The sequence below is a fragment of the Loxodonta africana genome (genome assembly GCF_030014295.1).
Source record: "Loxodonta africana isolate mLoxAfr1 chromosome Y unlocalized genomic scaffold, mLoxAfr1.hap2 SUPER_Y_unloc_1, whole genome shotgun sequence".
Taxonomy (NCBI): domain Eukaryota; kingdom Metazoa; phylum Chordata; class Mammalia; order Proboscidea; family Elephantidae; genus Loxodonta; species Loxodonta africana.
In genome coordinates, this window is record NW_026974853.1 from 911,629 (window position 1) to 924,655 (window position 13,027).

General features: G+C 33.8%; 1 pseudogene; it reads right to left on the reverse strand.

Annotated features, from left to right (window-relative positions):
- Nucleotides 1–2,942: 2,942 nt before the first annotated feature.
- Nucleotides 2,943–3,924, reverse strand: LOC135229117 (olfactory receptor 2AK2-like; annotated as a pseudogene).
- Between the last annotated feature and the right edge of the window lie 9,103 nt (nucleotides 3,925–13,027).

The following is a 13,027-nucleotide window of genomic DNA, read 5'->3' on the forward strand; positions in this document are numbered from 1 at the left end:
ATATACTTCAGCGACTGATGTGGTCTACAGATGTGAACTTTCACGCAGTCTGTGTGAAAAATATTTAAATATGTTAAAACTCATTAAATTTGAATGTACATTTATTAAAATATGGATTTATTATTTTCGTGTTTGATAGTAAGTATAAATTAGAATTTCAAACTTTATATAAAACACAAATGGTTTACACACTTAAGTAATTTCACCACCAATTCCATTCATAGATATATACAAAATACAAACTCTTGTATATGGGAAACAGGAGACAAAAGCAACAATGTTTATAAGTGCATTGTATATAATAGTAGACAACTAGAAATAAAACAAGCATCTATCAGCAACACCAACAGCAAAAAATGGATAAATGTGTAGTATAGTCTTAAAATAGAATGCCATTCAACAATAAAGTAGAATGGGCTGTCATTTCATTCAACCTGGAGAGTTAGTAATGTCCACTGAAAAAACAATTTCCAAAAAGATTATCTACAACTTAAGACCCCTTTATTAAGTTCTACAGCATCTAAAAATATTTTCTAATACCCCATGAATTCTATATTATAATTATAGCAAGAGAATTAAAAAACTAAAAATTCAGGATTATGGTGGAGGTATAGGAGGATATGAGGAGTCCCTGGATGGTGCGAACAGTTAACATAGTCACTGCTAACTGAAAGCTTGGTGGTTCAAGTCTACCCAGAGGCACCTCAGAAGAATGGATTGGTGATCTACATTAGAAAAATAAGCCGTTGAAAACCCTACCAAGAACAGTTCTACTCTGACATACATGGGGTCGCCATGAGTTGGAGGAGCACTAAAGATAAACAAATTTACTATTTTAGTTGTTGAGTTGGGTGGTGAGCTTACAGGTATACATTATATTATAAACAAAGTGACCGAAGTAAGGCATTCGTAGACCAATAAACACATTTTGTCTTGAACCAAAAATGAGTGTTCCTAAAGGCCATTACATATAATTATTACTAAAATTATTGACAATGGATCCAAAAATCTTGTCAGTGAATCTCTAAAATACTTCACAGAAATATACACTTTCTTCCAATACCATTGTTCATGCACTGATGGAACACTGGCTCTTTTTTGCTCTCATGGTTTATATCCCAGTTTATATTTAGCACCAAGTAGTTTAGCAACCCACTGCATTATTTATTATCAACACTCAGACTCTAAGAAGTTTTCATATATTACTGATTGGAAAATAAATGATTAAATCCAATTTGGATAATGCTATTAGAGCTAAACATGTGCCTAATTTATGACCAAGGAATTTCAATTTAGGTACATATACAAGAGAATTGAGTCCACGTGTTCTCAAAAAACACTTGCACAGGAAGCTTTATGGTAGTTTTATTCATTATAGCCAAACATTTCTGACATCAGAATGAAATAATTATTCTAAGCCATATGATGGAATTCAGCTTTATAATAGAAATGATGGAGACACTCAAAAATATGTTTAAACCTTTTAAATATGTTTAGGAAAAGAAGCCAGGGATCAAAGAAAACTTATTTTCTGATTTAAAAGTTTCTACTCAATGGTGATGAGAAATACGAGCTTCTATTTAACGGCGATAGAAGCCAGAATAATGATTGTAATTGTGGGCCCAAGGCATTAACATGAAAGTAGCATAAGAGATGACGAATGATGAAATGCTCCAGCTGTGGTTTCCCTCAAGCTGTAATGATGACAGTTTCATACTTCCAGTTGTTTATTTCAAGGTTTAGCCCAATTCTGAAAGCTTCTTATTTCATAGCATTTCACATTCCATGTGTCCACAAAACGTAAATGTCTGCTTTCTCCCAGTCTCCTGAATCTGGCCAGTTTTTGCTCCTCCACTAATATCACCTTGATCCAAGGTAATATCTTGTCACAGCTGGACTACTGCAATGGCTTTCTCCTGCCCACATCAGTTCTCTACCACAACTCTGCAATGGTAGCCCATTGTTTTAGGTTCAAAGCCACAATCCTAACGTTAATCTAATTTACACGGTAAGACCCGGCCCCCAAACATATACCTATTTCCTGTGTTTCACCAATTTCCTCCTTGATCTTTTGTAACTATGCTGGACATGTCCCCACCTCAGGGAGTTCTCACTTGTTCTTTGCTCTTCCCAGAACATTCATCCACAAATATCCACTTGTCTCTCTTCCTCAGCTCCTTTTAATTTTTGACAAAAGTCACATTCTTGGTTCTCCCTTCTCTATTTGACTTAACATTGCAAATATCCTTTGTTTTCCTGATTCCAATTTTCCATTTAGTTCTTCTTCATGGTGATTAATACTTTTTGGTATACTCTGAAATTTACCCAAACCCAGTGCCGTCGAGTTGATTCCGACTCATATAAGGTCGCTTTATCAGTTAATTTTATATACTGTCTTTCTCCCCACGATGAAATGTAAACTTCATGAGAGCAGAGACTTATGTCAGTTTTTTCTTGTTTAATCCCATTTCACCAGTGCCTATAACAGTGTCACATACAGAGTTAAAGCATTAAAGCCCTTGTTCAACGAATGAAGAAGTAAATAAATAAGTGGATGTATGCATTTTACTCTATATTGTAGTTTGGTCATCATATGTATTTTCCTGATATTATGTACTATATGGTAAATTATATTTCATGTGCATTTTATTTCAGAATATTAAAAAACGTACTAAAAACTTGTTATGACATAGGAGCAGTGTGTTGACAGGAATTAAATCTATTGCTTTAGAAGATAAATTTGAAACTGGCAACCATTCTCTTGCTTTTACACAGTAAATCCACCCAGATCCAATAACAATGCTTTAGTTATTTCTGAAAAGTGGAGAAACCAAGGCATTGTTACATTTATTCATTTTGTAAACATTTCTTTGAGCTTACATCTCTCTAGACAGTAGGCTAATCAGATCATGTTGTTCAGTCTCAAACTATAAAGGGTTCCTAAAGTCATATTTTCTGTACAAATATCCATTTTCCCAGCACTCTTCTCATGGCCCCCATGACCTCCTTATTCCTCAGACTGTAGATAAATGGGTTCAGAAGAGGTGTAATGATACTGTAAAATACCACCACCACTTTATCTTCCTCAGAGTAATGCAAGGTGTGTGGTCCTGTATAGGTGGAGAGAGGAGTCCCATAGAATACACTTGCCACAATCAGATGAGAGGAACACATGGAGATGGCTTTTGTCTGCCCTTTACCTGAACTCATCTGGTACACTGCAATAAGCACTCGGGCATAAGAAGCCAAAATGGCTATGAATAGTAGTAGCAGAATGATAAGGTCACTAAAGAGGACAGTATACTCATACTGGGAGGTGTCCTGACACACCAAAGGCAATAGAGATGGAACTTCACAGAAAAAGTGATTAACGATCCGAGATCTGCAGAATGGAAGTTGAAATTCATACAGTGTATGTATTAAAGAATTAAAACTACTGGCCCATGCACATGTGACCATGGACACACAGATCGTCTTGCTCATGAGCACAAGATAATGTAAAGGGTGACAGATTGGTATGTATCTATCATAAGACATGAAACCAAGAAGAAGAGCTTTAGTTCCACCGAGAGTCAAAAACAGAAAGCTTTGAATCTCACAACCTAAAAAAGTAATGGTCTTACTATTTTACAAGAAATTTGCTGCCATCTTGGGTACCGTGGTGGAGATGTACATCATGTCAATGAAGGAGAGCTGACTTAGGAGGAAGTACACGGGAGAGTGGAGCGGAGTGTCCATTCGAATGAGGTGGATCCGTATGATATTCCCCATCAAAGTCACTGAGAAGAGGCCCGCAATGGTAAGAAAGAGGACAGTGTTCATTTGGCCATATTGGAAAAAGCCAAGAAGTATAAATTCTGCTCCAAAAGTTTGATTTTCTGTCTTCATGGTTTAAATAAAAATAAAGCAGACAATATCTGAAAATTCAATGTAAACAACATTGAATGTCCTTCAAAAGAAAACAAAATGGTTATTAAATGCAGTAGAATTTTCTTGAATCGTTTTAGGTGATTAATTCTCCCCCTGTTTGTATACACTGAATCTGTGTCTGTTGAGCAATGATCAATTTGAAAAAAAAAAAAATGATAAAGGTTTTTAGGTTTTTTTTTTTTTTTTTTACTTCCTACAGAATAAAAATATTATCTGGAAATAAACATTTAGATGATTTATCAACATGATTTTTTTCTCCCCTTTTAAATATCTTCAAGATGAGAGATTGGAGATGTGCTTACTTGGTATGAAAAAAAAATCTTTCACTCCATTCATTTAAATAATTAAACATGACTGTGATGTTCAAATATGGTATAATATTCTTACAAAAAGAATTTCTTTCTCCTTTTCTCAATTTTGAAATTATATTGGCTATAGGTTGTAATAAATGTTATATTACCATTTGTATGTCAGGAATACTACAACTCTTATAAATGAATTGGTGGTTATTTTTATAATATCTGTAAATGTGTGTGGAAATTTGTTGCCCAGGCAAAAAACAAATATGCAAGACCTTTAAGAAGGGCTGGAGAAAGAAACATTAAAATGTTACATTAGCAATTATTAATGTAAGTTTAACTCAAGGAACATGTCAAGAATGGCATTTTGAATTTGACTTGGTCCTTTTATATTAATAGGAGAATTTTACATTTAAACTGCACTTGGATGAAATGTCAGTTAGTAAAATGTTATTACTTACTCCTCAGTTGAGATATGGAGTCAAAAGGTATTGATGCCCCATTAAAATTTGAAAGTTTTAGATAATTGTTATTACAAATATTGCTCAACAAAGTTGAGAAATTAAAATTATTTTCAGTAAAAACTAGTCAGCTTTAATTAAAGTGTGACAAATAAGAAAATTAATTGACAATACCAACTGTTGATTACACATACCTGCAAATATAAATACAATTCTAGCATGTAGAATTCAATGATCTATCATAAAGTTATATTTATTGTTGACCTGACTATATTTGGTCCAAGGTGCAGTCACTTATGCTGAGCCCCACATTAGCGAAGCAAACCTAAGTCTAGTTCCTACAAATGCCTGACCTTCCCAGAAGCCATAATGTGAGTTAACCAATTAAGACTTGCCTGCTGAGCTAACCTAGTTCAAAACGTTCCATTAATCCCATCCCCATCACCAGAACTGTTGCAAACAAAATTTTTACAAAATTAAATTTGTATAAGAACTCATAACCTGTAGTTGCTATTCATGAATTAGAAAGCTCTTGTCTGAAACTTTCCATTCATAAATTGCAAGTTAAACATATGGGTTCATATACAAATCTAATCTTGTAGAAATTTTGTTTTTAGCATTATCTATAGTCAGCCAAGTTGGTATAAACTAAGGCACATTTGACTATTAATAATCATATCACTAAGTTATACAGGAAAGGTACTACACACATTTCATATATTCTAAAAAGCTTTGATCCTTTTGAACCGTCATTCTTCACTATAGGCCTTTCTCAAAGAACAGTGCATTTCTCTAAAACAGCAAACACAGTGATATAAAATAATGATGGATGTTTGTATAATTCAGAAAAAAACAAAGACTTATTCAAGCGACATTATGATTTTTTTTGAATGTTCTAACCCATGAAATAGAATATGGCAAATAAAAATAGCAATACAAAAAAGAAAAAAAATTTTTTCTATTTAAAAGCTTTACTGTTTTTGAAAACCTGATAAATGAAAAACATTTAACTTGCTAAAAGTGTTCAATAAATTGTATAAATTATAATTTATAGCTAGCAACATTCTAATACATTATGAGTATATTCTTAAAATTTTTCACATTAGTAATAGCAATACTCAATGATAACAAAATATTATTTAAATATGGTTATGCAAAAAACTGACTTATGTTTTAAAAATATCAAATGGAAACACATATAACTGAAAGGACAAAATAAATGTCATTGCAAGCTAGTTCACTGTAAACCAATTGATGTAAATACAATCTAAATTTCAAGATAGGTTATATATTTCAGACCATGATGCAATTTTTTAAATAAAAATCTGAAAGAAAATGATCAAGTTAAAAATAAAAATTAAAAAAAATGCTGATAAGAGAATGAAGAGGAGGAAATACATCATAAAATTTTATGGATATAAATGTGATAAAATATCGTGATAATTGGGTATGATAGAAAAACAGGAAATTAATAATACAATAGCTGTAAAAGTTATAAGGAGTCTTGATTCTGGTGTAGTGATTATTAGCACTGAGCTGCTAACTGAAAGGCAGGCGGTAGTTGGAACCCACAAGCTGCTGAACAGGAGTAGAAAGATGTGGCAGTCTGCTCCTGTAAAGATTATAGTCTTGGAAACCCTGTGGGGCAGTTCTACTCTGTTCTATAAGGTCACTATGAGTTGCAGTTGACTCCATGGCAGTGGGTTTATAGAAGTTGTATAATTATTATATGACTATATATCATCAATAAATTATATACTCTGCCCATTGCCATGGAGTCAGTTCCAATTCATAGTGACCCCTTGGGCAGAGCAGAACTGCCCCATAGGATTTCTAAAGCTACAATCAGTACAGAAGGACCCCTGTTTGTGCTGTGGTTATGTGTTTGGCTGATAACAGAAGAGTTGGTGATTTGATCCTACTAGGTGCTTTGAGGGAGAAAGATGTGGCAGTCTGCTCCTGTAAAGATTTACTGCCTTCGGAACCTACTTTGTCCTATACGGTCACTATGAGTTGGAATCTACCGGACGGCAGTGGGTTAATCTTTATGGAAACAGACTGCCACATCTTTCTCTCTTGAAGTTCCTGGTAGGTTCCAACCCCTGACCTTTGGGTTAAAACACAGTGCTTAACAACTGTACAACCAGGGCTCCTTCAATAAAAATTTGTAGGGAAGTCTGTTCTTTTTTGTGAATTTGATCGTTTGTTCTACATTTTCTCCCACTCTGTCCTGGACTCTCTGTTGTAAGCCCAGTCAGAGCAGAACCCTGGAGACTATGGCCCCTGGAGATCCTTCTAACTCAGAACTGAAGCCACCCCTAAAGTTTACCTTTCAGCAAAAGGTAAAAGAGGCCTAAAAAATGAACATTATAAGACATCAAATGGGCTACACCTGCCAAAAAACAGAGAGGGGAAGGGCCAGGAAAACTGGACAAATGGAATGTGGGAATGTGGGGTGGAAAAGGGGAGAGTGTGACACAATGTAGGGATTGTAGCCAATGCCATGAAAAAAATTGTGTATAAATTTTTGAATTACAAAGTAATATAAACATACATGTGGAAGGGAAAATTTATTTAAAAAAAGGAAAATGGGAACACTGGCAACAATTTCCAATCTATTGGAATGCTCATTTCATCAGGTAGGGGTCGTTATTTTGGTTTTGTAGTTTTTACCTCAAAAAATTTCATGTAAAGAATTATAAATCTAAAAAAGAACTCAAATTAAATTCTTAGAACAAATAAAAAATTTTAATATCACGAATAAAATCCAATTTACCAAAAATTAAAAATAAAAATGAAAAGAGCTAAGTGGAAAAAAACATACAAATAAGTGATACATCAAAAATGAAATAGAAGGCCTAAAATAAATAATCCAAATATATTAAAACCTAGTTAAGCAAAAAAACTTTATTAAATTATTAGGCCAAAAATGTTGTCAGCAATGTTACCATATATACAGTAGCATAGTTTTGGTAGAACATGGTAGATCTTTTTAAAACTTGCTAATCGTCTCTCACAACCTTTGATCATTTTCATACCTGTCGCAGTCTTTGAGTTAGGGCTGCTTACCAAAAGGTTTGCAGCTCGATTCCACCAGCTGCTCCTTGGAAGCCATACTGGGCAGTTCTACTCTGTCCTACAGGGTGGCTTTGAGTCAGAATAGACTTGATGGAAACCGCTTTTTTTTTTTAACTAACAGTTTCATATTAGGAATCTTTCTTGTGTAAGTGTTTTTTTGTTTAAGTAATTTATAGAAATACACTAAACGTACAGGAGAAATTTGAAATAAAGAGTACATGATAAAAATGGAGAAAGGAACTAAAAACATTAACTTGTTGAGATAACGTGCATGTATTCAATATCGGTTACAAAAACTAGACAGTTACACATTATATACACATATATACATATGCATATAAGCATATATATTTCACTAAAAATAAAACAATTTACAAAATACTTTAATACAACTGCATAAGTTTCTCAACAGGTGTTTGTATTGCTTGAAATATTTTACATAGTTTACAACCTTTCACCTTTCTAATAATATTCCTGAACATGACTGTGGCCTAAGCATAATGCAAAGTGGTAAGGCAAAAATAAGAAAGAAATGTTTTTTTCTACCCCAATCAAGACTATGAGTGATAGCTGCACGGCCATGCTGCCCAGTAGGGGTTGCATTGGACCTTCAAACCCTAACCCTTATCTCACCTTCCCAAGAAATGTCTCTCCCCTTGCTCCTTTGTGATTGCCGCCCCAAGAAAGTTTCAATTCAATGTATGGTCAAATCAATCTCACATAACTTACCTTGATACTCATTTTTGCAGAAATCGTTCAAATGCAATCTGGATAATTTGGGCAGCCCAGAAATCATGCAAATCAAGGAAATCAGTGTGCAAAAAAAAAAAAAATCCACTCTACATAATTTATCAAACATATTCCTTTAAATAGTGTCCCTGAGTTTAGTTGTATATTGATCTTTTTGATATGAATTGTAGTAAATTCTTCAAGGTATTGTAATATTTTAAGTTAAATTCAGAGTAATTAGTGGCCTAAAACCGCTGTTTGAGATTTGAATGGTTGTTGTTATGAAGGAGACTGCTCACATCCAGCGGGTCATATTTTTAAAACTGAAGAACAAGCTACTGCATTGAAAGTACATTCTTCTTCATTAGATGTGTAGACATCCACGTTCTTTTCCAGATATAAAGTAATTAATTTTAAAACTTATTTCAGTTCAGATGTATAGTGTCTCATATAGAGATATGTTTCATTTTCCCAGGAAATTTTATTTGAAATAAAACATTAAGTAAGAAGCTGGGGAAGGGGTCTACAAAATTAAATAGATTTCCGTGTCACCCCACTTGGGGATAGTGTTACATACTCACAGCAAGTCCGTCTTTCACAAAGTTTTAAGTTAAATTATATTGTTTGTTGGTTATAAATATCAAAGAGTCACAGAGACAAACTGCATATATTATGAATAATCAAGCTTTTTTTTTACAGGGTGGCAGAGAAACAGATTCAAAAAGAAACCCAAGACTATGCAAACCTCTAATTTGAAACACATTTTAGGAACTGTTACCACACTATGAGTATGCAAGATTGCCTTTTTTTTGTTTGTTTGTTTCAGACAATAAGCCTTCAATCATTTACCATGAAAAATTTTAATGAAAAAAAGAAATGTTCAAACTCATTTTCTCTTCCTTATACGAGACTTTCAACCTCTTGATAGAAATGGGCTGACTGCCTAATCATGGTGGAATTCATATTTTGTTTCTAAGAGGCCTTATGGGAAAACTAGGTCTCTAGCCCATAATTAAGCACATTGTAGAATTTGTAAGTGATATTTTATGAAGCCTGGTGTCTACACTCCTGACAGAAAAAAAAAAAGAACAAAGGGTCAAGACTCAAAATATATTTGTTCACATGAAAACAAATCAAATAACTGATCTTAACTGAATGTTAAGAAAAGAAAAAACAGTTAACTCTATTTTACCTTTAAAATATGTGTGTAGATTTAGACTCCACATAATTAGTAATCAACTAATATTTGGGTTGATTTTTTCTGTACAAAATATGCATGAAATACCGAGAATTATATAAGGTAGGAGATATTATGTTAAATACTGCAATAATTTTATTCTCAAAATAAAAAAGTTGGCTTGGCCACAGAAGTAAGAGACTCAGCTTTCTGGAAAGTCCACAGATCCAATATAAAAGTTTCAGCCCCTAAGGTTTAAATGTCTCCAAGTTCATAGACAGGAATTTAGATTTTGGCATGATGCCCACTTAAATTTGTTCTATTTGAATGAGGTACATTTAATCTGGAAAAATTAAAGTGAAGTGGGTTTTTAACCAGTCAATTCCCTTACCTAATTCCATGGGATGACGTAAGACAGCTGCTGTGCTCAAGTAGGAAAAAGAAATGTGCAATAACTTAAGAAGAAAGGTGATGTAGGTCAGAGTTCAGAGAGAAAATACATAGGTCAACTCTATCACATACAGAGATGTAAGTCACATCAGTAAGCTCTTATCTTCATTTTTCCTCAATTATGTTATTTTATAATTTATAATAATTATAACATAATTATTCCCTAATTTGAAATATTTTATCTTATTACTCTCTAAAACACCTTACAAAGGAACTCCAGTCGTCAAACAATCATTGAGTCAGTCATAGGATAAAACATAAGCATTCTGGAAACCAAATCTCGGAGTTTAATTGAAGAATTGAGTCCTATGAATGGTCAACACTTGCCTCACTTTTGTTCACTGCTGGAAATATACCTACAATATCAAGATGACATTTATAAATTTTGAATAATGTGAAACTTGTGCAGTTTTTGGCACTTGATTTTAGAACCAGAAAACAAAAATGCAAATATAAAATCAATATGATCTTGGAAGGGTCCTGGACAGGTAAGAAGGTATTTGCTCTCTTGATTCAGATATTAATTATTAACTTTCAAGTGTTACTGCTAATAGCATCTACCACTAATACTGTTTATTAAAAAGTAAATTAGTTAACACACGCAAACAACTTACAACATTGTCCAGCATGGTGCAAACACTCAACAAACAGCTTTAATGATGATTATTATTGATGCTGCTGTTTTTACTGCTTTTTTGATTATTATTTTACATAAACTAAGATTCAAGGATGGAAGCATTGCCTGCGCTGCTTTTCTCAAACACAGGCACAAATCCTTTTAACAGCTTTCTACACCCCTGTGTTACATGTTTCTACTAAAAACTCAACAAACAAAAATAGAACAAACTCTCTGCACTGAGAATTACTTAAATAAACTCTATGAATATAGTCACTCTCTCTGCTCAAGTTCAACGACTCTCCCAAAGACACGATCACTGTTGAGGGCTGACCTCCTTCCAGCCAGGGGCAGCCTTCCTACCTAATAGCCAACACAGGGCAAATGAATGTTTTTGTCACCACTTGTGAAGCACCGAGTCTATACACATGGGTGCTTGGGCCCAAATAGTGAACCAAGAGAGAATCATTAAGTCTCTTTTCCTCCAAATTTAAGCTCTTTAAATTCATACAAATAAGGAAACAAAAAAAGATCATCCAATTTTTTGGATCAAGCTTAATGAGAAGTAATTTAAAGTAGATTTAAAGCAAACGTGTCATGAAGAAAACTAATCGAGTGAATCAATTTTTCCCATAGGCACAATTAAGAAGTCATTGACATCTTTTTTCCCTTAAAATCCAGGTCAATTTGAAGTTTGGTGTTGAAGAAATGTGAAGCTCAAAAGGGTAATAAGTAAACAAATAGAGAGAGATAAATAAATGAATGAACACATGGATGGATGGATGGATGGATGGATGGATGGATGGATGGATGGATGGATGGATGGATGGATGGATGGATGGATGGATGGACGGACAGGCATACAGAAAGACAGACATATGAATGAATGAATAGATGAATAAGTAGATAAAGAGATAGCTATATCAATAAATCAATAAATAGATGGATAAATAGATAAACAGATAAATAATAACAAGTTTGGTTTTCTGGAACTGTATTTTTGTGTGTTGATCTGATATCCTGCCATTCTGTTGAATTTGTATATTAAATAGAATAGTTTCTTTTTGTTTTTTATTTGTGTTGTATATATGTGTGTGTGTGTATGTGAGAGAGAGAGAGAAAGAATATCTTAGGATATTCTATGTATAAGATCTTGTCATCTTGAATAGGAAAAATTTTACTTCTTCTTTCCAAATTCAAATGCCTTAAAAAAAAATTTTAGCCTAACTTTTCTGTCTAGTATTTCCAGAAAAATGTAGAATAAGAGTTATGAAATCAGGCATCCTTGTCTTGTTCCTGATGTTAGGGGAAAACCTGTAGTCTTTCACCAATGCGTGTGATGTTAGCTGTGGGTATTTCATAAGTGTTCTTAATCAGATATATGTAGTTTTCTTACATTTCTAGTTTGTTGAATGATTTTGTTATGAAAGGGTCTTGGATTTTGTCAAATGATGTTTCTGCATTCATTAACCAAATCACTTTTCCTTCATTTTCTTAATTAATTGATATTTATGCTTAACACCTCTTGCATTTGTGGGATAAGTTCCACTGGGACGTGGTTTATAGTCTTTTCAATATGTTGCTATGTTTGGTTTGCTAGTATTTTGCTGCTGGATTTGGTTTGTTAGTACTCTGTTGAAGATTTGCATTCATATTCATAAGGGATATTGTGGTTTTTTTTGGCTTTGGTATCAGGGTGATTTTGTCATCATAGAATCAGTTACAAAGTGTTCCCTACTATTTTCTTTTGCAAGAGTTTGAGAAAGATTAATGTTAATTTGTATTCGGTACTTTGTTGTAATTTCTATCTCCTTAAATTGTTGTTGTTTTTGCTAGGTGCCCTCGAGTCATTTCCAACTCATAGCCACCCTATGCACAACAAAAGGAAACACTGCCCGATCCTGTGCCTTCCTCACAATCATTGTTACGCTTGAGCCCATTGTTGCAGCCACCATGTCAGTCCATCTTGTTGAGGGCCTTCCTCTTTTTCACTGACCCTATTCTTTACCAAGGATGATGTCCTTCTCCAGAGACTGATCCTTCCAGACAACATCCCCAAAGTATATGAGATGAAGTCTCACCATCCTTGCTTCTAAGGAGCATTCTGGCTGTACTTCTCCCAAGGCAGATTTGTTCCTTATTTTGGCACATCATGATATATTCAATATTCTTCACCAACAGTTGCCAATTTTTCTTCAGTCTTCCTTATTCATCATCCAGCTTTCATTGCTTGGGTCAGGGGCACCTTAGTCTTCAAGGTGACATCCTTGCTTTTTAAAGGAGGTCT